The following is a 27,692-nucleotide window of genomic DNA, read 5'->3' as shown; positions in this document are numbered from 1 at the left end:
ATGCATGTGATTAGAACATTTGTACTTATCTTAAGCGTAATTTCATAACGTGTCATTAAACAAAAAGATGCACTACAGTCACCTTTTTTCTGCATGCTTCACACAACATCGTTTCTCATTGTACGTGATTACTGCCGCAATTTTTCATAGAAAGACCCTTGCATTTTTTCAATGATAGAAGCACTGGCAGAATTTTTCGTTGGTAAAATCAACGAATGCAGCTTTCGAAGCCACGTACACACAAATAGAAGTTTTGAAGACCACAGATGGTGTGATCAACTGACGTTAAATGAAATAACAGCTACTCGAAAAAAACCAAAATCCCGAGCACGCGAGCAGCGTTGCTTTGTTGACCAGCGTTATTTTGTGGTCTTCTGCCTGTTTCTGCGCGATGGTTTAGAAACGCTGGCTTAAACGTGGTAGAGTAGATGAACACAATGAGTGCGCGAATGCGTAAGAGTGTTCCACGGTGGTCGTCTGCTCAATGCGCTGACCGCGGGGACACGAACGCATGTGAAACGCTGGCACAATAGCCCTGCATCTCGTAGCATTTCACGAAAAAAAATGAAAGAAAAACGCGCACAGTTTTTATTGCGTCTCATTATTCATTTCAAGTTTTATTAATCTCTTAATGCAACAAATACATAAACTGCGCATGTTGTGTTGAATAATTTTTGACATGTCACGTGGTATACTATTGACAACGTCAGAGCAGACTCGTCTACGTAGAGGACCAACATCACTGCATTTCCATATACGTAGGGCCATTCCTACGCCGACGTCATGCCCTCATTCTCTACGCGTGCGCCGGCAGAGGAAAGGGGGAGCAGCTGTAATCTTGAAATTTGACTCATTTCCACGGCGCGTAGCGTTGCAAATTTTGGCAGACGTGATCATGAACGCGTCGTCTACGCATTGCGCTTGTCAGCTCAAAATTGTCAAACCTGGTGAGTGGCCCTTTAAGGTGAAAAAATTGGCAGATCCCACGTACAGTGGGAATCAATGACATGCCAAGGACGAATGGCAAAAGTTATGTCACTTTAAAATAATGATTGATTGATATGTGGGGTTTAACGTCCCAAAACCACTCTATGATTATGAGAGACGCCGTAGTGGAGGGCTCCGGAAATTTAGACCACCTGGGGTTCTTTAACGTGCACCCAAATCTGAGCACACGGGCCTACAACATTTCCGCCTCCATCGGAAATGCAGCCGCCGCAGCCGGGATTCAAACCCGCGCCCTGTGGGTCAGCAGCCGAGTACCTTAGCCAGAAGACCACCGCGGCGGGGCCACTTTAAAATAAGCACAACGTTTCGAGGTGGAAGTAAATTATGCCGTACATAACTTCCGTGCCATGATTATTATGTTTAGATGTGTCGTTCACCTTCGACAACTATTCACGTCATGTTATACCAAATGTAGTATATGTGGAGCTAGCAAAATGGTCGCGTGCACGCCATGAGCATGGTATGTTGTCATGTTCTTACATGACACGCGTGTCGGGATTATCATGTTTGCACCCGTCATATATTTCCACATTCTTTGACGTCGCGTAACACCAAATTTGGTATATGTGGAACATGCGAAACGGCGGTGAGCGCATCATTAAGGGCCCAATATACTCCAATGAAGCGTTGACGCACGTGCACGCTGGTCACAGCGACGATACGTTGACGAAACGCAAGAACTCCATAGTCTGAGACCAGGCGCCACCAGCGTCCGTCGGTGTGGCCCGACGGTGATCGGCGCGAAATATGACATGCTGCATTTCGCGGCGATGCATTACCCAGACAACACTGCGTCTCCATTTTGTTCGTGACGGAGGGGCGCCGCACGCGCTTAAACGCGCATGCGTCAAAGCAAGGCAGCGCGGCGTGTGCCTGCGAGTATATAGCAGGACTGGCGCCTGGCGTAGCAACGCTGGCATGTCACGACGAAGTGAACGCCGGCGAGCACGCGCACCGCGTCACGTCGAAATGTACTGGCGCCTAGACAGTAGCATGTAGTCGTGTTCTCACATGACGCCCATCTCATGATCGTTGCCTTCGTCATCCATTGGCGTCATGTAATATGAAATTTGGCATACGTGAAGCTAGCGAAACGGCCGTGGGCGTATCATCAGTGAGGCGTGCAGTCATGTTGCTCATGACATGCATGTCATGATTGTCATGTTTAGATGTGTTATTTACCTATGTCGTCCATTCGTGTCGCTCAATACCGAGTTTGGTACATGTGAAGTTAACGAAACAGGCACGAGCGCATCATGAGCGTAGCAGGTAGTCATGTTGTTACATGACACGCTTCTCTTGTTTATCATGTTTGCACTAGTATAATACCTTCAATATCCATCCACATCCCGTAATACCAAATTTGGTATAAGCGAAGCTAGCGATAGGGCTGCCAGCGCTTCATGAGTGTGGTATGTAGTCATGTTGTTACATTACACGCATGTCATGATTTTCATGTTAGGATCTGTCGCTTGTGTTCGCCATGCAGTCATGCCATACCATACCAGTTTCGCTACATGCCATGTGAGCGAAACCACCGCAAGAGCTGACGGACCGTGGAACGTATATCGTGACATTCATGACATGCAGATGATAATTTTCATGTTATGACTAGTCGAAAAGTGGTAGGTGGCTAGATAGATAGATAGATAGATAGATAGATAGATAGATAGATAGATAGATAGATAGATACGCTCAAAGGCACCGAAGTTCGCTAAGAAATGCTTCGCATTTAAAATTGGCCTAGGTAGGTTTTATTATGACAATTAGAAATAATCGCTTGTCAGATGGCAAGAAAATGGACATAAAGAAATATGACGCGTACAAAGGGATAACGAACCATAACGTGCAGTGACGAAATCAACAAGTTTGCTGATATGACTTGCCATTAGCTTCGTGGTCATTGGCAGAAGAACTCACTCTGCAGAGGCTGATGTCGATGATCTTGATCAATCTGATTCTTGGCTATAATACTTTATTGCAGTTTCCTTCAAGCAGAGATTGCGTCACTGACAGAGCTTTTCAGAAAGGCTGTTGTTACGAAGTAAGTGCTGAAGCCAGTTGCCCGAGAACACTGCTGAAGTTGTCTGTATTTTGTCAAAAGACGCTGCTTGCTTTTATCTTTTTAGCAGTATTTCAAACCAACAACGTGAACACTTACATCAAGCAGGAAAATTACTCTTGAACAGAAGGTTGAGAACGAGGCAGCGACAGTTTTTGTTTATCCCGGCAGCCTACGCGAAGAAAGTAGAGAGTAAAGAAGTGCCATTATACGTCGCATTGCAGTGCTGTCCCTCTGATTTTCCTACAACATTTGCCGTGTCTCTGCACTTCTCAAATCGTGAAAGTTTGTGTTTGGACATGTAGACGGCGAGAAGCATGACCGGATAAAGATATACAATATGCGTCTCTCCGCATGCTTTAGGGCGGAGCCTTCGGGACAAGACTCGCTAAAGTAGAAAAGAAATAGCAAAACGGCGAAGGATGCTTGCACAAGCATGGATTGAAACCTTGACATTTTTCTGTGTGCCGCGCGGTCCTCAATTCAATTGTCTAGCGCCGCTGTAACAAACGCCTTGCATATATGAGCTGTAGTGAAACAATTCGCAACGATAAATGACAGAAAACTTTGCAAAACGTTGTGTCTGCGCTACCCTGATACCTGTTCTGTGCTTTCCGGAAAAGAATAATGGGTGTACAACAACAATTTCTCATTGGCTAACGCAAGAAAAGTGAACTGAATTAGAATAGAGAGCGTAAAGAAAGTAGAAGTAGGAAGGGCACACTCGAATGTTCATGAATCGTAGGTTTGCTTCTCTGGGCCCTCCTTGCCACAAAATAAAGCATTATATTCCCATTTAGGTTGGAAATCGTCGCTAGCTTGTGTTCTCTTCTCGAAATGGTGCTAACGCATCCCGCAGAGGGCTGTGTCGAGGGGGCGTTGTGGAAGTACACGGAAGGATGAAGGTGGGCTGACTTCATGCATCCAGCTTTCAGATTTATCAGATCAACGCGTGGAAGTGTGATAAACCATTTGATTGATGTTATTAGTCGCACTATCTCACTAGAAATAACTGCGGCACAATCACGGAGGAAAAAGATCCTTAAGGTAAGTAAAGGCACAAGTATTTGTTCAACTATGTGGATTGGATTCATTTTATTGTACTTAGGATGCACTTCGCTGTTTTCTTTATTTTTTATTGAATGACAAAGAATACGTTGCGAGTACTAAAGTGACAATGCGACGATCTGAATGTATGGAATGCTATAGTATTCTTGTCAAATAGTACTCATTGTACATGAAAATGGCTGCTAAGGAAGACTGAGAGACAGGAGAGTTCGGCTTTTAGTTAACGCGCACGCAGCGAATTCTTTATTGGTCAACAACGCACAGAAGAAATCTCTCACCGGCACCACCTTGGAGGTCAAAATGTTATACTTGCTACATACGACAATGGCTACGAGGGACAAACGGGTGCCGCTATAAAGAGCTTCGCCCCTAAAATGAAAACTGATCGCAACCTACGCTGCTGCACTATATACGAGACTCAGCTGCACTGGCCACAGCGAAACGCAGGTCTCCATGAAGGCCCCCTGAAGCTTTCTCAATATCGAGCGGTGAAGAGCTTCTTCACAGAATTCTATCCTCGTTGTTGTAACTAACCGTGTCAATTTTTGCCTCTACATAAAGGGAGAGCGAGAGCGTTAATCACACGATGGCACTGTCTGAAACACATATAGGCTAAGATTGTTCCTTTTTTTTGGAGATATGCTGCATTTAACTATATATAGATATACTATAAAGGCACAAAAAAGACGAAAAAGGCCTGGACAAGACTCTGAAGATTTTCAGAGATCATATATATATATATATATATATAAATATATATATATATATATATATATATATATATATATATATATATATATATATATATATATATATATATATATATATATATATTCGAAGGTCGAAGGTTTCGTTCCTGCTTACGGCTAGTTATTTTTTCACCCCCTTTCTTTCTTGACATTTACATTACAATTGGCCTAATAACTTCCCCTATACATTTCTTGGCATTATTGTTTGTCAGATTTCATTATTATTATGTCCAAACACGGAAAAATGAGCCCTTAATTTTACCCTTCTTTCCCACACACACACAGATATATATATATATATATATATATATATATATATATATATATATATATATATATATATATATATATATATATATATATATATATATATATATATATATATATATATATATATATTCATGCTGTCCTGTCATGCAGCCCTATTCACAAAAGTGAAGCAAACCTAGTGCATATCCTTGCCAGTGTACCGAAGTAGCCGCTGCTAATAATTTAATAATGACTAGCAACTGATTATTCTTAGTAAAACTGTCGCTCAAAAAGTACTCGTCTAATCATCAAAATGTCAATGAAGCTGATGTGTACCTGTTGAAATCGCAGCTGTCTGTGCTACTCCCCGCAAAATAATAATTGTGCGCTCATTTTTTTTCTATGTAAAAGAAAGCCCACAAATTAAAAAAATTAACACTTCATTGCACTCACACCCACAGAGAAAAAGCAGTGGCCTCAGATAATCCTACTGAAAGCAACCGATTGCCTTCGTTTCTGTTACCAGATAGAGCGTTTTGCACACTGGCCGCCCTATTCGTTAGATGCAAGAACTTGTTCTGTTCTAGCGCGAACCTCGACGTGTGAGCACGAGCAGCGCGAGAGTGACAGCGCTGTGACTAAGAAATTATGATTGCACTACAGTTCAGTCCTTATTATTCTTCTATTTTTAAGAAGCTACTAAATAAAGTAGCCATACATCTCGCTCACCATTCAAGCTTCCACATTGTTTTTCTATTCTATCATTTTGAAGCAACTAGGTGAACTTCCACCTCATCATGCACCGTCTTCTTACCTCCAATTTCTGTAATTGATGGCCACGTTTTGAAAACAATGGCGTTTACTAATATTAATGTGTGCTAAAATAAATCACAAGAGCGAGTGGACGTACGAACAGCCACAGCCACTGCTGGTCAACAAGCTGATCAGGAGGAAGAGTGGTAGTCCTTAGTTCTGTAAGATGTACCCTACCGAGGCAGAACACAAAATACCATCACCTCTGTACCGAAGGACGAAACAAGAATAAGCAACCTATGCTGACTGTTTTTTGATGTGCCGCAAGCAGGAACGTCATCACATGAAAGTGCATTGAAATGGGAGGACGAGAGGATAAAATAAAAAAAGCTACACAGTTCCAAAATGAAAATAAAAAGCAAGTAATCAATGGACTCCATTGTTTTGAAGGTGATTCGCTTAGCACTCATTGTCCTGGTTGTACATCCTTTGCGCAATACGCTTACCTTTTCTCGCTTGTTTTCTTCTCTGCCTGAAAGTTGCTTCGACCAGTGGTGATTGGAAAGAAGCCAGAGTTCTGCCTAATTAGTTCCTGCTTCTAAAAAAAGGGGCGTTATCGATTCGCCTTTCAGGATTCGCCGCTGAACGCAATGATCTTCAACGGCGCTCGTTTGCGCCTTTTGAGGATTTTCCCGTTACAATCGTTTATTGTTTCAATTCTTTTATGTTCATACTATCTGTAGGCGTGAAATTGGCCAGAAACTTGATATAAATTGGTGTAGAGGTGACTACAAATTTCTTCTTTTACCATAATATTTTTGAACATTGCTTGCTTTAGGAAACTATCCGAACAAAGCGCCCTTCCTCAGCCCCAGGAAAAAAAAATACGTAGCAGTGAATCTGTAATGAATGCGTGTGATAATGGGTGTAGCTTTTTTATCCGAATCAATGCTCAATTATTACACTCCTCTTAAAAAGAGGTGAGAATATAAGGCTACTAACTCGTCGCTCCAGCTCTCACTCGAGTGCCACAATCCGCAAACGTTTCCCATCATTCATGTAAGGGCGGTGCCATGAAGGCTCTTTAAGCTTAGGGTCATCAAGGCTGCTAACAAGCAAAGTATCATGGTAGGACATTGGCTAGCACAGTACCTAACTCATTTGTGAGCATAGTAATAGCGGCAGAATATGCCCAGATGACGTTCGCTGTGGATGAAGACATCATATTTGAGCTTCACAAGACATTCTCGAAATGTATTATTCCGCGCTTTAGCTTTGTTATGTGTAAAGCTGATGGTGCTGGAAGTACGCTGCCTAATCTTTCATTTAATGTTGCCTTCTGACAGCGTAAAAAGCCAACCAAATGCCCGTCTCAGTGGTAATCTTGTGCTTCCCTTATGTCCGATAGAAAATGGCGTCCGTTTTACAGAGAGGTATCGCGAACATACAAACCAACCTTTCAACCTCTCACCCACTTCCAATCTTCTACCGCACCACCATACGTTTTCATTGCTTGATAACCTACGATTGATGATGATGATGATGAACCTTCAGCTTTTCTGGCACTCGCCAACAAAGGGGGATCGGCCAAGAATCGGGCGGCAGGATCATCACGTGTGCAAAGTCAGGCATTCAGGTAGTCTCGTAGCCGTAAATAATAACAATGGGCTAACAGGGTAATCTCTTTGTTGCCCTTATGTACTCGCACACAGCAGAGAAAACCTCCCTGTGGCTATGACCTAATGTAATCCCTCCGAAGGATAAAATTAGTTCCACGTTTATTTTTAAACCTAGCTTCTCAATTGGTTCGACCAGGTATCTTTTCCTTCGATAAGCATAACGTTGACAGGATAAAAAGAAATGATCTATTGATTCCGATTCCTTGCAAAAGAGACACAACGGAGATGCTGTTAGTCCAGCTTTATGTAAGTAGTAATTCAGATGCGGAATTGTGCATCGTAAGCTGGTGATTGTAATTTCTAACTGCCAAGATACACACCACTGTTTGTTCCAGCAATATCTTAGATGTACGAAGTCTCTGACTTCATCCAATGATAATTTTTCTATTTCTTTGTGCAAACAACCATTTATATATCTGAGTGCTGTTACGTAGGCAATATCAGGTAAAATAGGTAACAGTGGTCCGCTTAAGGACGCTTTGGCTAACGAGTCTGCCATCTCATTTGGATAAATCCCGTAGTGGCCAGGTATCCACAGCAAGTAAAATTTTTCAGGTTTTCTGGTAATAAACTGCTCATCATACTCAATAATGTCAAAGTTTTTGCTGTAGATAGTGAAGTGCATACTGAGAGAGAATCGGTAAGTATGACCGCTTCTGATTCGCTTGAAGGAAGTTTACGAAGCGCTAGATTTATAGCAAATAAGTCAGCGATGAATATAGGCGTGTAATCTGGTAATCGAACTGAGAAAGACCAGTCGAGAGAAGTACAGAAGATGCCTATTCCAGCCTTTTCGTTCAATACGGATGCATCCGTCGCAATAATGTTGTTTATGGACAGATGAGTCAAGTAATTTTTTAACCGAATATTTAAATATTGAAGGGGCAGTTGTTTCGCATTAGAGGGGAAAATATCGTCAAATTTAATTTCAAGTTATGAATTAGGTGTCTTCGTTATGCTAATCTGATAAATATTTACATTGAGAGGTTCTAGCAACGCTTGGACGAACCTAATCTGAGGGGAGTGTAGTCTAGACCATTGTGTTCCAAAGAATGCGGTTGGTTCTTGAATAAAAACGTATGAAGCTTGTCGCAGAGGTGAATTGTATATGTTTAGGAAAGTTTGAACTGTAAGTATTCTAAACCGAGTTAACAAAGGTGAAAGGCGCGCTTCCATATACAAAACATTATTTGCCACAAATTTGGGGAGTCCAAGACAAAAGCGCAAAGCTTCTCTTTCTAATAATAATAATTGTTTCATCTTGTAAGCCGCGCTGCCTGAAAATAATACACACCAGAATTCCATATTAGGCTGCACATACATTTTGTAAATCATTATCAATGTACTCCTACGCCATCCTATTTTTCTGTTTCCCAGTTTGCGTAACCACCCCAAGGCACGTGACGCTTTACAGCCAACTTCCTCTATATGGCTTTTCCAATTTATCGTCTTAATATATACGATGCCTAGGTATTTCAGGAAATCGACCTGGGGAATAAGCTCGGTACGATACATCAGGGAAATGTTGACACAATCCTTAAAAGGGAATGGCAGAAACGCACTTTTTTTGACCTTCAATGACATATGGATATTGTCAAGCCATCCTTCTAGCATGTTCATGTAATTCTTTAATGCCTGATACAATGAGTGCAGATCACTGTTTGTTGCGAAGAAAGCAATATCATCTGCATATACGTAAATTTGGATATCCTGAGAAGTTGGAATGGAACTTAGTAGTATGTTGAATAACACGGGGATAATACTGAGGCCTGCGGTACATATCGTGTCTGCTTATATTTTTTAGAAGAGCATCCATCCAAGAAGCAATAAAATTCTCTGTCTTTCACAAACTCTGTAATCCATGCTGTTATATATTTTCGAAAGCGATAGTTTTGCATCTGCTGGATTAGGATAGGATATTCCAAAATTGTCGTACGCTTTAGCTAAGTCTACAGTGACTAGTGCACAGTATTCGCGGCGATGCCGAGCCAGCTGTGTGCGACTTTCGAAATCCACATCTGCACACCAAATGGAGTATCGCGATCTAAAGCCAATTTGTCTGGGGTTTAGCATTGTATGTTCATTGATGTAGTTTATTATACGGGCATTTAGGACTCTCTCTACATGCTTGACCAGGTTAGATGTCAATGAAATAGGCCTTATGTTATCCAGGGTAAACTCCATTCCCTGTTTTTTAAGTATCGGAATTATTTTGGAAAGCTTGCAATCTGCCGGAATTGAAGAATTTTTCAGTGAATAATTAACTATATTACGGATTTCATGTGGGGATATTTCGTATAGCACTTTATTCATTGTAGAGGTCACCCCATCAGGTCTGGGAGCAGCGTGCGGTAAGCTCTTCATCACATCCACCAGTTCAGCTAAAGATACCTCCTGGAAATCACAATCCACCCTTAATTTCACCATGGACTTTGGCAGAATTGTCGTCAACCTGGTTTGCAAGCCTTTAGCAATATTTTTCAAGAAATCAGAGAGTTCGCGAGGAGACATAATGATGGAATGACTGCTTTCTGTCTGTGGAATCATTTTTCTCGCACGTAAAAGCCTGAAAAGCATTTTCTTATTTTTAGACTTAGATAGTTAAATTTATTCATATCATAGTCTTCTTTTGCTTTGCGCACTAGACACTTAAAATCGGCGGCCATAATTTTATAATCACTCCAATTTTTGGGGCATTGGTTAATTAACAGCTTTTTCCAAGCCGCTTTTCGCTTTCTATACCCCTTGACACATTCTAGATTCCACCACGGGCTAAAAGATCCCGCTATGTTCGAGTTTACAGTAAACGTTGATTTTTTTAATGATCGTTTCAACACCGCACCTAGACTCATAGCCCTAAGGTCTTCCTGCATTTCCTCGTGAAAAGTTAACGTAGATTTTGAGCCTTTTTGTAATTTAGCATAATTGACGAATGAGCCAACTTTCCCTGCCAAACTAAACATCGGGAACTTAATTTCAAACGTAATGGGAAGGTGGTCGCTGTTTGTAGCACAATCTAATATATTCCACAAGGATATGCTTAAAGTGGAGCTGGAAAATGTTAAATCAATAGTCGATTTAGAGTTACCTCTTACAAATGTAGCAACGTGTCAGTTCAAGCAAGAAACGATAGTATCAAGCGTCCATTCCCACAAACGTCTTCCGCATACATCAGATTTGAAGCCTCAAGACGCATGGTGTGAATAGAAATCACTACACAGTACTATTTCTTTTCTGCATGAAGCTACCATAATATGGAGGCATCTCGTGTCTTGAACTCCTGCAGGAAAGTATACATTTGCAAAAAAGAAAGGCGAGCAGTCTGGTAGTGTTATGTCTTACACCAGAATTTCGTATTTCATATCCATACACTGATACAATATCTTGGTTCTGTGACTAAATTTAGTTGATATTAAGAAAGGCAGACCACCACCTCTACTCGGCCGATCCAGCCGGATTAATCGATAATTTTTTATGTAAAATTTTTCACCGTTAGCAAGCCAGGTGTCCTGAATGGCAATTATGTCAGGAGAAATTTACGAAGAAATATATTGTAAATATTAGTTGCCGAGCAAACAGACCGGCAGTTCCGCTGCAGAATTTTTAGGGAACATATTTTGATGCTATACCGGCAGAAGAAACTGCCTGATCCAGGATATCTTTTTTCAAGAAATCATTTTTTGAAAGGTTGTCAAAGAAGTCTTTCTTTGACAAGTATTTGTTGGATTTTGGGTTCTGAGAAGACTTCTTAGAAGGGGGAGATCTGTTACGTTTCAAAGTTCTTAGAGATTCTGTGTCCATATCTGTAAAGTCTCCTGAATCATCTGTCACAAGTTCTGACTCAGCCTGAACTCTATTTTTTGAAGGTCCTGCTTTCGGAGAGATAGATCTATGATTGACTGTCTGATTTTCCTCCTCTGTACCCCTTGAAATCAACAGAGCGTGCGAATCCCGATTTTGTGCAGAAACTGTACCAATGATTTGTCTCAGCTGTTGTGTTAACATATCAGCCAAGGCTTCAAAAAGAGTAGCTGCCAGACGCTGCAGTGCCTTTTCAGTAGACTTTTCAATAGCCTCAGTTATCGACTTTGCGAGCGATGCATCCATCGCCGCTGTGTGCCGGGATGTCATGCCTGAGTAACCTTTCGATCTTTCATGCATTTCTGCTACGGCCTCCCTCCTAAAGCAACGCCTGCGTTCTATGATTTTTAGAGCACCCATTTCTCTTTCTATTGTGCCACATTCAGCAAAGTCTGCAGAGTGCACTCCATTACACAAGCAGCACTTCTGGTCATCAGATTTGCAATCGCAGCTGTCATGACTCTCTCCGCACAGACGACATCTAGCCTGTGATCTGCATTCTTTCATGCTGTGGCCGAATCGCCAACATTTTGAGCACTGAAACGGTTTCGGGGAAAGTGGTTCTACTTTGTAGATTAGTGGCCATGCCTGAATTTCTGTTGGTCTGACTTTTCCTGCAACTTACTTTGTCAGTCAAGCATGTGTCACGTGGTACCATGCCTATGTAGCGACGAGGACGAAGTCGCTGTAGGTGCGAGGAGGTTCGCACGGGACACAAAATAAAACAGTTGGTCTTCGTCATTCGATGTGGCAGCATTCTTATTCTACCTGTTCGCTACAGTGATCACTTCAAACCATCGAATGACAGTCCAGAAGCTTCTACTGGCCACACGCACCAAGCCAGCTTCTGGTCCCCCTATAACCGTAGCGCGACAATCCCATACGACTACCACGCCGCCCTGCATCAATTTACAGCCGGAATCGCCCTAATTTTGGCCAGATAGCCCAACAATCTGGCTCCTCAAGATGAAGACTCATTTCCCTTTGCACAACGTCATCACACCGAAAAACAGGTACGCCATCACTTTAGCCATGCTTCCTCCTGCTCTGAGATACGTTGTGCCTCCTACTGGACCGCAGGCATACGACCGCCTTCTAGCTATTGTGCTAGCCCTACCTCAAGCAAAGCAGACGCGCTCCGTCTCATGGAAACGTGGCACGCCATAAGACTGACGATCAACGGCTACGAACGAAGCATCAGCACTCTAACTCACAGAAACCTTGAACACGTTCTCATGGGTAGCGTAGAAAGGGGGTTCGTAGGCGAATGGAAAGAGAGGCGGGATGATATGATAGGCAGTGGGCGTACGGAGACCACCATTGCTCAGGAAGCGTTTCGTTACATTCGCCGGCAAATAGGAGCAGAGAGGCGAGGGGAGCGAGAAAAGGGAGAGAGAGGGGAAGGCCATGCACATGCAGAGTAAAGTTAGAGTGTATTAGTATCCTTTAGGAAGACTGGTCACACCGCACACTAGGTTGAACTCCGCCTTAAGAAGCTTACTATCTAAACAAGATTGCAAACCTCCTCTTCAGAATCTCAATTGTGGTGACTACTGTCGGCTCCAGACGATGTCTTTATTCATGCTGAAGTGGAAGCAGCAGGTGCTAAAGAAGTTACTATGGCGACATCGAACCTGTCATTCCATTTTCCTAAGTTTAGGAGATTTCGGAAAGGTTTACTAAAACAAACGGTACATGTACACGAAACAATAAAAGCAAATATAAGAGATACATCGACCATCAAACCACTTTTAAGAAGTGTTTGGGATAGGTCCTCAACATGGCCAAGTGTATACTCAGAACGTGACTGTGCGAAAGATGAAATACTTACACAGCCGTCACCAACTTGCGTATATTTTTCACTTGTGTATTCTCGCGGGTGAGTTACGACGTATGCCTTGCCACTAGCACGCTAATTAAAAGTGGAGTTGCACCCACAGTCACGGCAATGATATATGTCCAGGTGCCCCTATACCAAATTGTCCACGTTACTTGGGTGCTCGCGCAGGTAACATGCGGGAGTACCGGTACTCACCGCAAATGGTGAAAGTATCGGCAGGAAATAGTTTTCTAACGCGGAATAGGAAGGTGATGTAGAAAATGCTAATAGTTGCAGTAGGTTGCAACACTTGCAGTAGATTGGTCCAAATAATAAGAACGCGGCTAGCAGGTATAAGGTACCTCGAGTATTCTGAACGCTCCGCAAATTGGCTGCCTGTGCCCAAGAATTTCTAACACACCGAAGCCCTGCCTATGTGGTAAGAGGTAGGCAAGGCCGTATGTCACCTGTTCTGTTGGCATGATGTCCGAAAAAAACGCTCAGTTGTGGTAGGGTTTACATCCACGAGACAGGCCGGTGAACAAACGGCGAGTCAGAAAGTATGAACTTTCTTTGAAAAAAAGTCACAGCTTTGCCACAAAGGCAAAGCGATGAACGCGATAGCATAGCAACAGCAACAAATTGAAAGGTCGCGCGCAGAGTGGCGAGCAGATAGAAACGTGCCTCGTGTTTCACACGCACAAATGACGCTCAAAACGTACTCACAGGCACAAATGAAAGCGAATTTAAATCTCAATTGTTACTTTGCTGTGACTGAAAGGCGTTCCCTTTTCGCAAACGGAGACTCTGCAACGATTGCAGTGACCTTTGTGCGCCCCGTAACTACAACAGAATCGTTCCAGTGCAAGCCTAACACCAGCCAAGGCTATGATCTTCCCCCAGGGAGTAAGGGGCCGTGAGAGGTCGTTCACTCCACTCCTCTCCGCGAGCCAAAGTAGGCGTGACAAATGAGACCCGCCGTGCGCTCATTGAGCCACATTGCTGTTAATGCTGAAAATACAATAGGGTCCCCCCCCCCCCCCCGAGATGCCAGCCAGCAGCGCTAAGTGGTATATATAAATAGCTTGCTGTTTGAATGGTGGAGGTTAACTCCTCGCATTCATCAGTGGTGAACCCCTTGCATTCACGACGTGGACGTTCCATGTTCGATTCCGTGCGCCGGAGACTTTTTCCGGATTTTTTTCTTCTTGTGGATTCATATATATAGATACGTGTACATATACAGTGCATGATATCGATGCCGACGCCAGCGGCGAAATCCAGCCGAGATCGTCCATATAATTGCTGTCGCAATAAAATGAAATTTCCAGCGCATTTGCTGTGCATTCCGGTTACTGCAAGCGTCAGCTTTGTTTTCTGTTGCATACGATCATTATGAAAGTACTAATAACCCTAGTGTAGGACACCATATAAAGGTACTATACTTTACAAAAACGAAAAATGTGTTTTGTGTAAAGTAACTTTTTTGTTGTTCCAAGTGACGCCAGTTTACTACACACACACACACACACACACACATATATATATATATATATATATATATATATATATATATATATATATATATATATACATAAAGTTTAATGGTTATCATCATCATTATCCCTATATTCTTGACTAGCGTGCTAATGACTTAAGTATATGTCGGCGTGCGTGTTTCTTACGACAGATTTGGGCGGTCATTTCCATGCGCTGTGACCATGTTTAAAAGAAGCAAGTTCAGCAGCTTCAACGTTCTACAACGAAAAGAAGGGGTTATGCATGAAACTCATGGTCCTGCTTTCTGATCATAAACTTTCCCCTTATTTTAAGTGGCCGCGCTTAGTAGCCCTTTATGTATATGTTTCTGAGCCTCCGAAGAGCTGGAAAACGACCAGTCGAATGCACAATTAGAATATAGTTCGTGGCCTGTGATGCCCTTTTCTGTTAAATCTTTAATTCTAACTTTATGTTGTCTTCTTTTTTGTGTTTCAGTTAGAAACATCAAAGTTCGAACAAAAGTAAGTGGTAGCGAACACTCTTACGCGTGCTGTCTCCACACAAAACAATAGACGATGCTCGCGTACCTTTGCACGAGCTGTAACCTCAACGCGTACTTCGAGTTGAGACGACGAGACAGAATAAAAACTGCTTCGCCCCGTGGATCATTTGTTTTATCTTACACAAGGGACTCGGAAGATCGAAGCATCAAGAGTCAGCTGCTAGGCTTATTTCGAACATTAGAGTTTGTCGTTCTAGAATACGATCTTTCGTCCTTGCGACGAAATTGGGGTCTGCTTCCTATTTTTTCAATATCTGGTTGGCAGAAGATTGCGAAAAAAGTATAGAACAGACTTCCTTTTCCGGCTGAGGTAAGAGGATCGCTCGTTGCTTGGTCTCATTAGAGGGGGAAGAGGTACCTCACAGAGAAACTCAATGAGGGGCGGAAGGCAATCAGAGAGGCAGGCTAGGCTCTAATTGCGGCATGCTCGCCCAGCTACCGCACTCCCGTGAGTAGTCGAGAAAGGGTTGCGTGCACTCTTCGAGTCGTCCAGTGTGAAGACGTGAGCTTAATACTAACAGAGCTCCGTAATCCAGCTCAGACTACGTGCTTCCTCATTACTCGTATTTAGCTGACGCAGAGATCGAGCTTTGGTCGTCTTTCCGTCCTCCACTGGAAAGACCATCATGCCGGTTCTTTTATCTTTCGCACCACTTCTGTCTTAGCACAGAGTGTTGCCAAGAGGAGTTAATCTCTGCAAAAGCTATTCTCATTATTATTAGAGACTGATAAGCAGCTTGCAAACTAATAGGCGACGTCACGTCACGTTCAACCTCACGTCTTTAAATAAGCAGGAGATTCGCACAAGATGACGTGTCTTAGATGACAACCATGATGTGCGACGAAAACGAATGAGAAGTGTTTGTAGTACGCAAAAAGTAGTTAATTGCAATACTAATAAGTATTGATCTACTATACTAGAAAATTATTTTAAAGTGCTAAGTTCGTTTATTTGCTGAATTTTTGTGCCTATAACACTTGTAAAAATGAAAACGAATGTCTGTATCTCCATCAGCTTTTGGGCCCACTTCAACCTCGGCACGAATTTTGGTGTGTCTGTAGATTTTGTGTTCAACCGCGATGTTATATTGGATTGTACTTGAAGTTCGCTGCTCGTAAGAATAAACTTCTCTAAACACAAACCATCCGAAAGCGAGGAAGTCTCGGTTTATCGCGTTGCTTGTATCAGCCCCGGTTTCTGCCGCTAAAGTACACAGGTGTCACGAGATCAAGCCCGTAAACATGACAACCGACTCACCATTCTCAAGATGATGCCAGAAAAAAAAAACCTTTATGGGTTCTCTACAATAATCTATGTGCAGACTGCGAACATGCTTTTATTGGAGAAACCACAAATTTTCGCAGGAAGAAATTGAGAGGACAACAACTACAAAAATAATATAGGTGTTAAACAAGGCTACTGCTGAGCACTTTTTGTTCAATACTCTTGTATCACACTGGAAATAAAGCTTTGCCACAGGTATGGGAAGGGTTTCTGAATTATTCGGCGTTTATATGGATAGACAGCAGAAATAAACTGCATCTGTCCATCTGTGAAATCAATATAAAGAATTCCATGTGTAGAAAAATTTAATAGCTTTGTAGCACTAGGCTTCAATATTTAAATTTCAATAATCAGAAGCACAGTCGTTCTTAACAACCGTGCCTAAAAAAGTTGATCTATTCGTAGGATATAAGCGAATTATGACAGCAGTGCAGAACAAACGCAAGAAAGAAGATACGTCTTATGAAGGCTGTGTTGCAATATTTCTTGATGTTGCAGTAAAACAATCCTATATGGGCTAACACATAGAGCTTACACGGAAGGTTGTAGGCACCAGAAAAAGTAGACTTATCAAAAACTAAATGATAACACGACTTTCGGTGATTTCAGGAGGCGCCTTTCAATGGGCTCTCCAAGACGCGAACCAACCCGGGAAGGAGAATCAAAAACTTTGTATATAGCGTAAAACGTTATATACCGAGTAAAACGTTATATACCGTAAAACGTAAAACCGAGTAGAGCAAAACTTTTTAAGGAAGGCCGAAACCACAAAATTTTCCGCAACAGAGATCTATGATTACGCATTCCACAAGCAATTCTCAGAGGAGGCTCTGCATGAAGTTATTTTCATCTGATTTAGAGCCCTTTGGATATACAGATTAGGACAAATGCACACGTTAAATAGGAGCACAAGCGAGCTTCATCACCCGTCCCATATGCACACGACCTGTGACAAGTGATCAGATGATTTTATTATTGAGTAAACTTACCACTCTTGATACTGTTAATTGTCTCACTTGATAACAGCTTTTAGTTAAGCTTCATCGCTTACGTCTGCTTGTTATGATTAAACTTCATCGCTTATGTGTGCTTGTACATACAATAAAACACAAATATATTGTTGTCCTTTATTTTGAGGAATCTTACAAAGAGGACGCTTTTCATTGAACAATGGGTACCTAAACCTTCCACAATGAACATTTTGATCAGAGTTGTAGCATCTCTGCTTTCTTTTTATTTGCCCGGTTGCTGGTTTATGTCTTCACAGAAGTGTTATGCTGCCAATGTCTTTACAAAAGTGCAAGGTGAAACTTCAAAACTTCACTAATACGCCATTGGCTATTGCTCTTTGCCTTGTCGCTGTCCACTACTACGCAAGGTCTTGTCACATTACCTAGCTGTGTTTCGATTTCCTGCAAGCAAAATATGCCACTTTTCTTTTTCCTTTGGCGTGGAGCCTCATAACAATTCCTTCTGATACTATAGCGTTCTAATATAAGGCATCTAAAGCTTTCCCCTTGAAAATTTAGTCCTCAGCACTCTGCACATATTGTGCAGATAGCTAAGACATGAATCCAAGACATGTGACTGCGGTGTTTATCACTAAGGGCCGAATTTATCGGCATTAAAAAACCGGGTTTTAGGCGCCCAAAATAGGTGGACAGAACGCTGTTTTAGGGTCCCAAACTTGTCAATATAGACACAATAAAGTTTCACAAAATTAAAATTTTAGAAAAAAATGTGTGGTATCTGTGTCTACGACCGTGAAGGAAAAAGAAAGGCTTTATTTTTTGATAATACAAAGGCAGTTATTGAGCACTATGCTGTTTTTTCCGCAGGGTTCGCAAAATGCGATCACTCTATTTGTAGTCCACCATGGTGAGTCTAGTGTCCACTTTTGAATAATCATGCTCCTGGGACTCTGTTTTTTCAGCATGACTGAGAAGTGCCACACAGTTGCAAAGAGCTAGAACGCAATAGGCCAGAAAAGTCTTTTTGCATGTATTAAATTGGCCTAACCACCCAGGCTCAATTTTTCTTTGGTCTGTGAACACCTTAGAGGGCCTTTTTGCAGGTTTGAAAATTTCGAGAAGCGAAGGGACTTGCATGCAGTGGGTGCTCACAATATCAATTGCCAAGATTTGCAGTGCACCGAGCGCAATTAAGGGGTGAAATGTCAGACCGAACACTGCTTCACGTTCATCTCACGGCCATGTGCCCCAAACAGGGTGGAGGTAATGTATACAACAAGGACTGGCCCTGCGTACGTCAATACATGACATTGCAAAAACTATTCGAGATGACGTGCATATTTGTGAAATCTGTTGCCTGAATAGAAGTACGAAGATTGACAGAGAAATTACAGCAGACAGAATCCATGCACGTTGTTTTTTATTTTGAAATCGTATCGAGCGAGATGCGAGACTAAGCACCGTGCCGGTGCCAGCATTCACAGCACTCGCAATGTCTTTGGTGGATCGTTCCTTAGAGGAGTTTCAGTGGTGCAATTTTGCGTATCGTAGTAAGGCTACGTGATCCATGCCAGCTTCTGAAAACGTGCGCGCATTGAAGGATCTATCCCACAGCAACAGGCCTGGAACGTCGGAATGGCAGAACACCGTTTGCGTGCATGGCCTAGCATGGGTATCTCATGCGAATGTAACCTTATGCGCGCATGATGTGCTGATGCGTCCCAGTAATGTGACCCTCTATATCCAAGTTGCTTTGATACTAAATAGAGCAGGGAAGGACTTCTGCTTGCAAAGTTTACGTCGAGTGAGTGGCGAAGGTTTCAAGCTCACCTCCTCATATCATGCTTACGCAGCTTGTAATGAAAAAACTAAAAAAAAATTCTTGTATACAGTGCTTTTCATTTGGCACGCAACAACTTCCACTGTCTAAGTAAAATTTTTCATGTGACCTCGTGAAGCTCCATTTCAGAAATAAATGACAAATAAAAGAAAAACCACATGCATATTGTTTTTTTATTTACACTTTAATTCCCCCTGATGACAATCCACGATTTCGCATTCGTTCTTTATTGTCCTGCCACTGCACAGAAGCACCTCCTGCTTCCTACACAAGCGAGAAGACGGCGTTGAGATGCCGAGCAGGCAACGCAACATGGACGAATACGTGTATAGAGGCTAGTAAACTTTCTTACTGGCTAAGAGGCAATGCAGGCTTGACAGTGCTGAAAGTAACTTATGAGATAAAGTACACGTTGCACCCCATGGTGTTCCGAAAGCTCAATTGTGCCGGATAACATGAATACTGGACTCCAGCAGTACTTGAAAGCAAAATTTGTGGTTAAATAGCGTCTACATAGGCACTATTTCTGAAAACAGGCGTATATATAGGCACCTATGAAAATTTAGGGACCAACGTTCAAAATAGGTATTAAAAGGAACTATAAATATCTATTTTAAATACAAAAAGCTCTTCTTACTCTCTAATTCATGCTCATACGTCGAATTGGCTCGATGGAAACGTAAGACAAAAAGTAGGCATTTGTCTATATTAAGATCTCTATAAATTATCACCGTTCCTTACGCATGCAGCACCTACGTGGAACCCCAATCAAACCACACTAATCAATACACAACAATCTGTTTAAAATTGTGCTGCCTTGTTTATCTTCTCTAATTACTCCAGTTACGCTTCTATATCTACAATGAAGAATACATCACATCTGCCTGATCTGTCTTTAGGTCATAAATGTTTTCGTCTTTGCGTCTTTCACACAAAAGTTTTTTCTGCAACCTGACTACATTTTATTGTGCGTGAACCATGAGATTAAGGTTCGTGGCCAACTATACCGAAATAACTTGTACAGCCACTCATTTATCCCCCAGACGACCACAGAACGAAACAATCTTCCCACCTTCATCACAACAGTTAGTGATGCCAACTTAAAAAATGCCATTCAAGCCGTGGTGTTTCACTAGTTTGTATTCTTAGAGAATTTGTTATAACACATTTGTATATATATGCTAACCACTACTTTCTGTGATGCCCTCGGGCTCTGCAGGTATATGTAATAAATAATAAAAAAATAAATACTTCATTCTCACAAGCGAAAAAGGTGGTGAAAAAATTGAAATAACAGAACTCCCCTAGAGTGTCAGTTTAAATGATATCACAATAGTCACAGAGTCCCTTTGCATCCGCCTAAACTGACTCAAATGTGAAGGCTGTGTTCTTTGGAGCTGCTCTATTAATCTGCCCCCATCCGCCTTCGAGAGCTTTAAAAGTCTAACCTAGTTTTGCACTTCCTCAAGGATGGGAGGCATTGCTCAATTTCTGCAGCTTATAAAATTCTTTGTAGCATTCGTAATCTTTGTGGAATTGAGAACAGAAACTTGCGCCACCTTTGACTAAGCGACGATGCCACGCGATGAAGTAATTGTGTGACGTCACGTGGCATGTTGTTGTGTCTTCACGACGACGTCTCAGATTTTGGCGATACCTCACGTAATGGGAACAATATATTGTGACCCGCATTTCTTATTTTTACTTTTATGACATTCTGTATTCGTCCACAAAGCCTGTCAGGAATGCTCAACGCAAACTGCTCCTTTTTTAGAGAAGATTGATAATTGGTATGTGGAGTTAACGTCGCAAAACTACCATAGAGAGATGCCGTAGTAGAGGACTCCGGAAATTTCGATCACCTGAAGTTTTCTAACGTGCATCCAAATATGAGCACAGGAGCCTGCAACATTTCTGCCTCCATCAGAAACGCAGCCGCTGCAGTTGGGATTTTATTCCGCGACCTGCGGGTCAGCAGCCGAGTACCTTAGCCACTAGACCCCTGCGGCGGGCTAGAGAAGATTCGTGATAATCGTAGATCGTTCTGTTAGAATTTTGCCCAAGACGCAAACACTCCAGATTATTCTAAATCTTACACGAAGACCAGTGATAAGATTGAGTATTTCACGTCACATGTGCAAATGGCGACGTGCTTGCCCACTCGTCAGTTGATCCACGGCCGATGCCTTCTTCGCTGCTATCAGTACCAGTATGTATCGCTCTAATGTGGCCTTCCGTTTACTGGCCAGTGTGTATCGCTGCAATATGGGCTTCCGTTTACCGGCCTGAAGTTCGGACAAGTAAACAGATTTATCTTCGACCTGCAGCTTGCTCCCTTCGTCGACGACACCGTGATGATATGATGAAGTCATGACGTGATGATGATTTTTTTTATCACTCGTGTTGGCTTTTACCCATGTTTCATGGAACGTGAAATTAAACTTGCGCGCCCTATTTTGTGTCGAACCTGGGATTCGAAATCCATCATCACGTACTAAAAAGCTTGTTTGCCTAATACTTCATTTTCTACTTAAACTAACACAAAATGTATATATATATATATATATATATATATATATATAATGAGATATAACAGACAGTAATGCCAAGGAATGTACAGGGGAAGTTATTAACATTAATGGAATGTAAATAAGAAGAAAGAAAAGTGCAAACATGCGCATAAGAGTGTTTTCACACTCGTTGTTTGGCTTATAGATGGCGCTGACTGTCGCTCCTACTTCTAAATTCACAGATAAACCCAAAAAAGTGGATGGAGGGAGTGCCGCTGTAATAGCTCAGTGGTTAGAGCATCGAACGCGTAATTCGAAGGTCGTAGGTTCGATTCCTGCTTACAGTTGGTAATTTTTTCATCCACTTTTCTTTCTTCTTATTTACATTCCATTAATGTTAATAACTTCCCCTGTACATTCCTTGGCATTACTGTCTGTTATATCTCATTATTATTGTGTTAAAAACACGGAAAAACGAGCCCTTAGGTATACACTTCTTTCCCTTATTTCATTGAACGAGGGTCTCGTACTGGCAGACTTGGTGTGTTTAGGTTGTATAAGAGGGACAATTAATCAGCTGCCCGCTCATAATAAGTTCACGTGCTACGTGACGCCAAACATGCGCATAAGAGTGTTTTCACACTCGTTGTTTGGCTTATAGATGGCGCTGACTGTCGCTCCTACTTCTAAATTCACAGATAAACCCAAAAAAGTGGATGGAGGGAGTGCCGCTGTAATAGCTCAGTGGTTAGAGCATCGAACGCGTAATTCGAAGGTCGTAGGTTCGATTCCTGCTTACAGTTGGTAATTTTTTCATCCACTTTTCTTTCTTCTTATTTACATTCCATTAATGTTAATAACTTCCCCTGTACATTCCTTGGCATTACTGTCTGTTATATCTCATTATTATTGTGTTAAAAACACGGAAAAACGAGCCCTTAGGTATACACTTCTTTCCCTTATTTCATTGAACGAGGGTCTCGTACTGGCAGACTTGGTGTGTTTAGGTTGTATAAGAGGGACAATTAATCAGCTGCCCGCTCATAATAAGTTCACGTGCTACGTGACGCCAAACATGCGCATAAGAGTGTTTTCACACTCGTTGTTTGGCTTATAGATGGCGCTGACTGTCGCTCCTACTTCTAAATTCACAGATAAACCCAAAAAAGTGGATGGAGGGAGTGCCGCTGTAATAGCTCAGTGGTTAGAGCATCGAACGCGTAATTCGAAGGTCGTAGGTTCGATTCCTGCTTACAGTTGGTAATTTTTTCATCCACTTTTCTTTCTTCTTATTTACATTCCATTAATGTTAATAACTTCCCCTGTACATTCCTTGGCATTACTGTCTGTTATATCTCATTATTATTGTGTTAAAAACACGGAAAAACGAGCCCTTAGGTATACACTTCTTTCCCTTATTTCATTGAACGAGGGTCTCGTACTGGCAGACTTGGTGTGTTTAGGTTGTATAAGAGGGACAATTAATCAGCTGCCCGCTCATAATAAGTTCACGTGCTACGTGACGCCAAACATGCGCATAAGAGTGTTTTCACACTCGTTGTTTGGCTTATAGATGGCGCTGACTGTCGCTCCTACTTCTAAATTCACAGATAAACCCAAAAAAGTGGATGGAGGGAGTGCCGCTGTAATAGCTCAGTGGTTAGAGCATCGAACGCGTAATTCGAAGGTCGTAGGTTCGATTCCTGCTTACAGTTGGTAATTTTTTCATCCACTTTTCTTTCTTCTTATTTACATTCCATTAATGTTAATAACTTCCCCTGTACATTCCTTGGCATTACTGTCTGTTATATCTCATTATTATTGTGTTAAAAACACGGAAAAACGAGCCCTTAGGTATACACTTCTTTCCCTTATTTCATTGAACGAGGGTCTCGTACTGGCAGACTTGGTGTGTTTAGGTTGTATAAGAGGGACAATTAATCAGCTGCCCGCTCATAATAAGTTCACGTGCTACGTGACGCCAAACATGCGCATAAGAGTGTTTTCACACTCGTTGTTTGGCTTATAGATGGCGCTGACTGTCGCTCCTACTTCTAAATTCACAGATAAACCCAAAAAAGTGGATGGAGGGAGTGCCGCTGTAATAGCTCAGTGGTTAGAGCATCGAACGCGTAATTCGAAGGTCGTAGGTTCGATTCCTGCTTACAGTTGGTAATTTTTTCATCCACTTTTCTTTCTTCTTATTTACATTCCATTAATGTTAATAACTTCCCCTGTACATTCCTTGGCATTACTGTCTGTTATATCTCATTATTATTGTGTTAAAAACACGGAAAAACGAGCCCTTAGGTATACACTTCTTTCCCTTATTTCATTGAACGAGGGTCTCGTACTGGCAGACTTGGTGTGTTTAGGTTGTATAAGAGGGACAATTAATCAGCTGCCCGCTCATAATAAGTTCACGTGCTACGTGACGCCAAACATGCGCATAAGAGTGTTTTCACACTCGTTGTTTGGCTTATAGATGGCGCTGACTGTCGCTCCTACTTCTAAATTCACAGATAAACCCAAAAAAGTGGATGGAGGGAGTGCCGCTGTAATAGCTCAGTGGTTAGAGCATCGAACGCGTAATTCGAAGGTCGTAGGTTCGATTCCTGCTTACAGTTGGTAATTTTTTCATCCACTTTTCTTTCTTCTTATTTACATTCCATTAATGTTAATAACTTCCCCTGTACATTCCTTGGCATTACTGTCTGTTATATCTCATTATTATTGTGTTAAAAACACGGAAAAACGAGCCCTTAGGTATACACTTCTTTCCCTTATTTCATTGAACGAGGGTCTCGTACTGGCAGACTTGGTGTGTTTAGGTTGTATAAGAGGGACAATTAATCAGCTGCCCGCTCATAATAAGTTCACGTGCTACGTGACGCCAAACATGCGCATAAGAGTGTTTTCACACTCGTTGTTTGGCTTATAGATGGCGCTGACTGTCGCTCCTACTTCTAAATTCACAGATAAACCCAAAAAAGTGGATGGAGGGAGTGCCGCTGTAATAGCTCAGTGGTTAGAGCATCGAACGCGTAATTCGAAGGTCGTAGGTTCGATTCCTGCTTACAGTTGGTAATTTTTTCATCCACTTTTCTTTCTTCTTATTTACATTCCATTAATGTTAATAACTTCCCCTGTACATTCCTTGGCATTACTGTCTGTTATATCTCATTATTATTGTGTTAAAAACACGGAAAAACGAGCCCTTAGGTATACACTTCTTTCCCTTATTTCATTGAACGAGGGTCTCGTACTGGCAGACTTGGTGTGTTTAGGTTGTATAAGAGGGACAATTAATCAGCTGCCCGCTCATAATAAGTTCACGTGCTACGTGACGCCAAACATGCGCATAAGAGTGTTTTCACACTCGTTGTTTGGCTTATAGATGGCGCTGACTGTCGCTCCTACTTCTAAATTCACAGATAAACCCAAAAAAGTGGATGGAGGGAGTGCCGCTGTAATAGCTCAGTGGTTAGAGCATCGAACGCGTAATTCGAAGGTCGTAGGTTCGATTCCTGCTTACAGTTGGTAATTTTTTCATCCACTTTTCTTTCTTCTTATTTACATTCCATTAATGTTAATAACTTCCCCTGTACATTCCTTGGCATTACTGTCTGTTATATCTCATTATTATTGTGTTAAAAACACGGAAAAACGAGCCCTTAGGTATACACTTCTTTCCCTTATTTCATTGAACGAGGGTCTCGTACTGGCAGACTTGGTGTGTTTAGGTTGTATAAGAGGGACAATTAATCAGCTGCCCGCTCATAATAAGTTCACGTGCTACGTGACGCCAAACATGCGCATAAGAGTGTTTTCACACTCGTTGTTTGGCTTATAGATGGCGCTGACTGTCGCTCCTACTTCTAAATTCACAGATAAACCCAAAAAAGTGGATGGAGGGAGTGCCGCTGTAATAGCTCAGTGGTTAGAGCATCGAACGCGTAATTCGAAGGTCGTAGGTTCGATTCCTGCTTACAGTTGGTAATTTTTTCATCCACTTTTCTTTCTTCTTATTTACATTCCATTAATGTTAATAACTTCCCCTGTACATTCCTTGGCATTACTGTCTGTTATATCTCATTATTATTGTGTTAAAAACACGGAAAAACGAGCCCTTAGGTATACACTTCTTTCCCTTATTTCATTGAACGAGGGTCTCGTACTGGCAGACTTGGTGTGTTTAGGTTGTATAAGAGGGACAATTAATCAGCTGCCCGCTCATAATAAGTTCACGTGCTACGTGACGCCAAACATGCGCATAAGAGTGTTTTCACACTCGTTGTTTGGCTTATAGATGGCGCTGACTGTCGCTCCTACTTCTAAATTCACAGATAAACCCAAAAAAGTGGATGGAGGGAGTGCCGCTGTAATAGCTCAGTGGTTAGAGCATCGAACGCGTAATTCGAAGGTCGTAGGTTCGATTCCTGCTTACAGTTGGTAATTTTTTCATCCACTTTTCTTTCTTCTTATTTACATTCCATTAATGTTAATAACTTCCCCTGTACATTCCTTGGCATTACTGTCTGTTATATCTCATTATTATTGTGTTAAAAACACGGAAAAACGAGCCCTTAGGTATACACTTCTTTCCCTTATTTCATTGAACGAGGGTCTCGTACTGGCAGACTTGGTGTGTTTAGGTTGTATAAGAGGGACAATTAATCAGCTGCCCGCTCATAATAAGTTCACGTGCTACGTGACGCCAAACATGCGCATAAGAGTGTTTTCACACTCGTTGTTTGGCTTATAGATGGCGCTGACTGTCGCTCCTACTTCTAAATTCACAGATAAACCCAAAAAAGTGGATGGAGGGAGTGCCGCTGTAATAGCTCAGTGGTTAGAGCATCGAACGCGTAATTCGAAGGTCGTAGGTTCGATTCCTGCTTACAGTTGGTAATTTTTTCATCCACTTTTCTTTCTTCTTATTTACATTCCATTAATGTTAATAACTTCCCCTGTACATTCCTTGGCATTACTGTCTGTTATATCTCATTATTATTGTGTTAAAAACACGGAAAAACGAGCCCTTAGGTATACACTTCTTTCCCTTATTTCATTGAACGAGGGTCTCGTACTGGCAGACTTGGTGTGTTTAGGTTGTATAAGAGGGACAATTAATCAGCTGCCCGCTCATAATAAGTTCACGTGCTACGTGACGCCAAACATGCGCATAAGAGTGTTTTCACACTCGTTGTTTGGCTTATAGATGGCGCTGACTGTCGCTCCTACTTCTAAATTCACAGATAAACCCAAAAAAGTGGATGGAGGGAGTGCCGCTGTAATAGCTCAGTGGTTAGAGCATCGAACGCGTAATTCGAAGGTCGTAGGTTCGATTCCTGCTTACAGTTGGTAATTTTTTCATCCACTTTTCTTTCTTCTTATTTACATTCCATTAATGTTAATAACTTCCCCTGTACATTCCTTGGCATTACTGTCTGTTATATCTCATTATTATTGTGTTAAAAACACGGAAAAACGAGCCCTTAGGTATACACTTCTTTCCCTTATATATATATATATATATATATATATATATGAGCGACGTCTGAAAGTAAAACGTTTCAAAACAAATTTTCTGCAATGTTATGACCAAAATGAACACATAATTCTGCAGACACATTTGCATATGCAGAAAACACGCAGTTTGCATTGTTTTTGTTTTGTCACCATTTGTTGAAGGATACTGCACACTTTCGCATTGTGCTTCCGACGAACTATGTTCTGGCTGAATAGATTGAATGTTAAACGCGATAAGTACAGG

This window comes from Rhipicephalus microplus, chromosome 4, assembly GCF_043290135.1.
Source record: "Rhipicephalus microplus isolate Deutch F79 chromosome 4, USDA_Rmic, whole genome shotgun sequence".
Taxonomy (NCBI): domain Eukaryota; kingdom Metazoa; phylum Arthropoda; class Arachnida; order Ixodida; family Ixodidae; genus Rhipicephalus; species Rhipicephalus microplus.
This window is presented reverse-complemented; position numbering follows the sequence as displayed.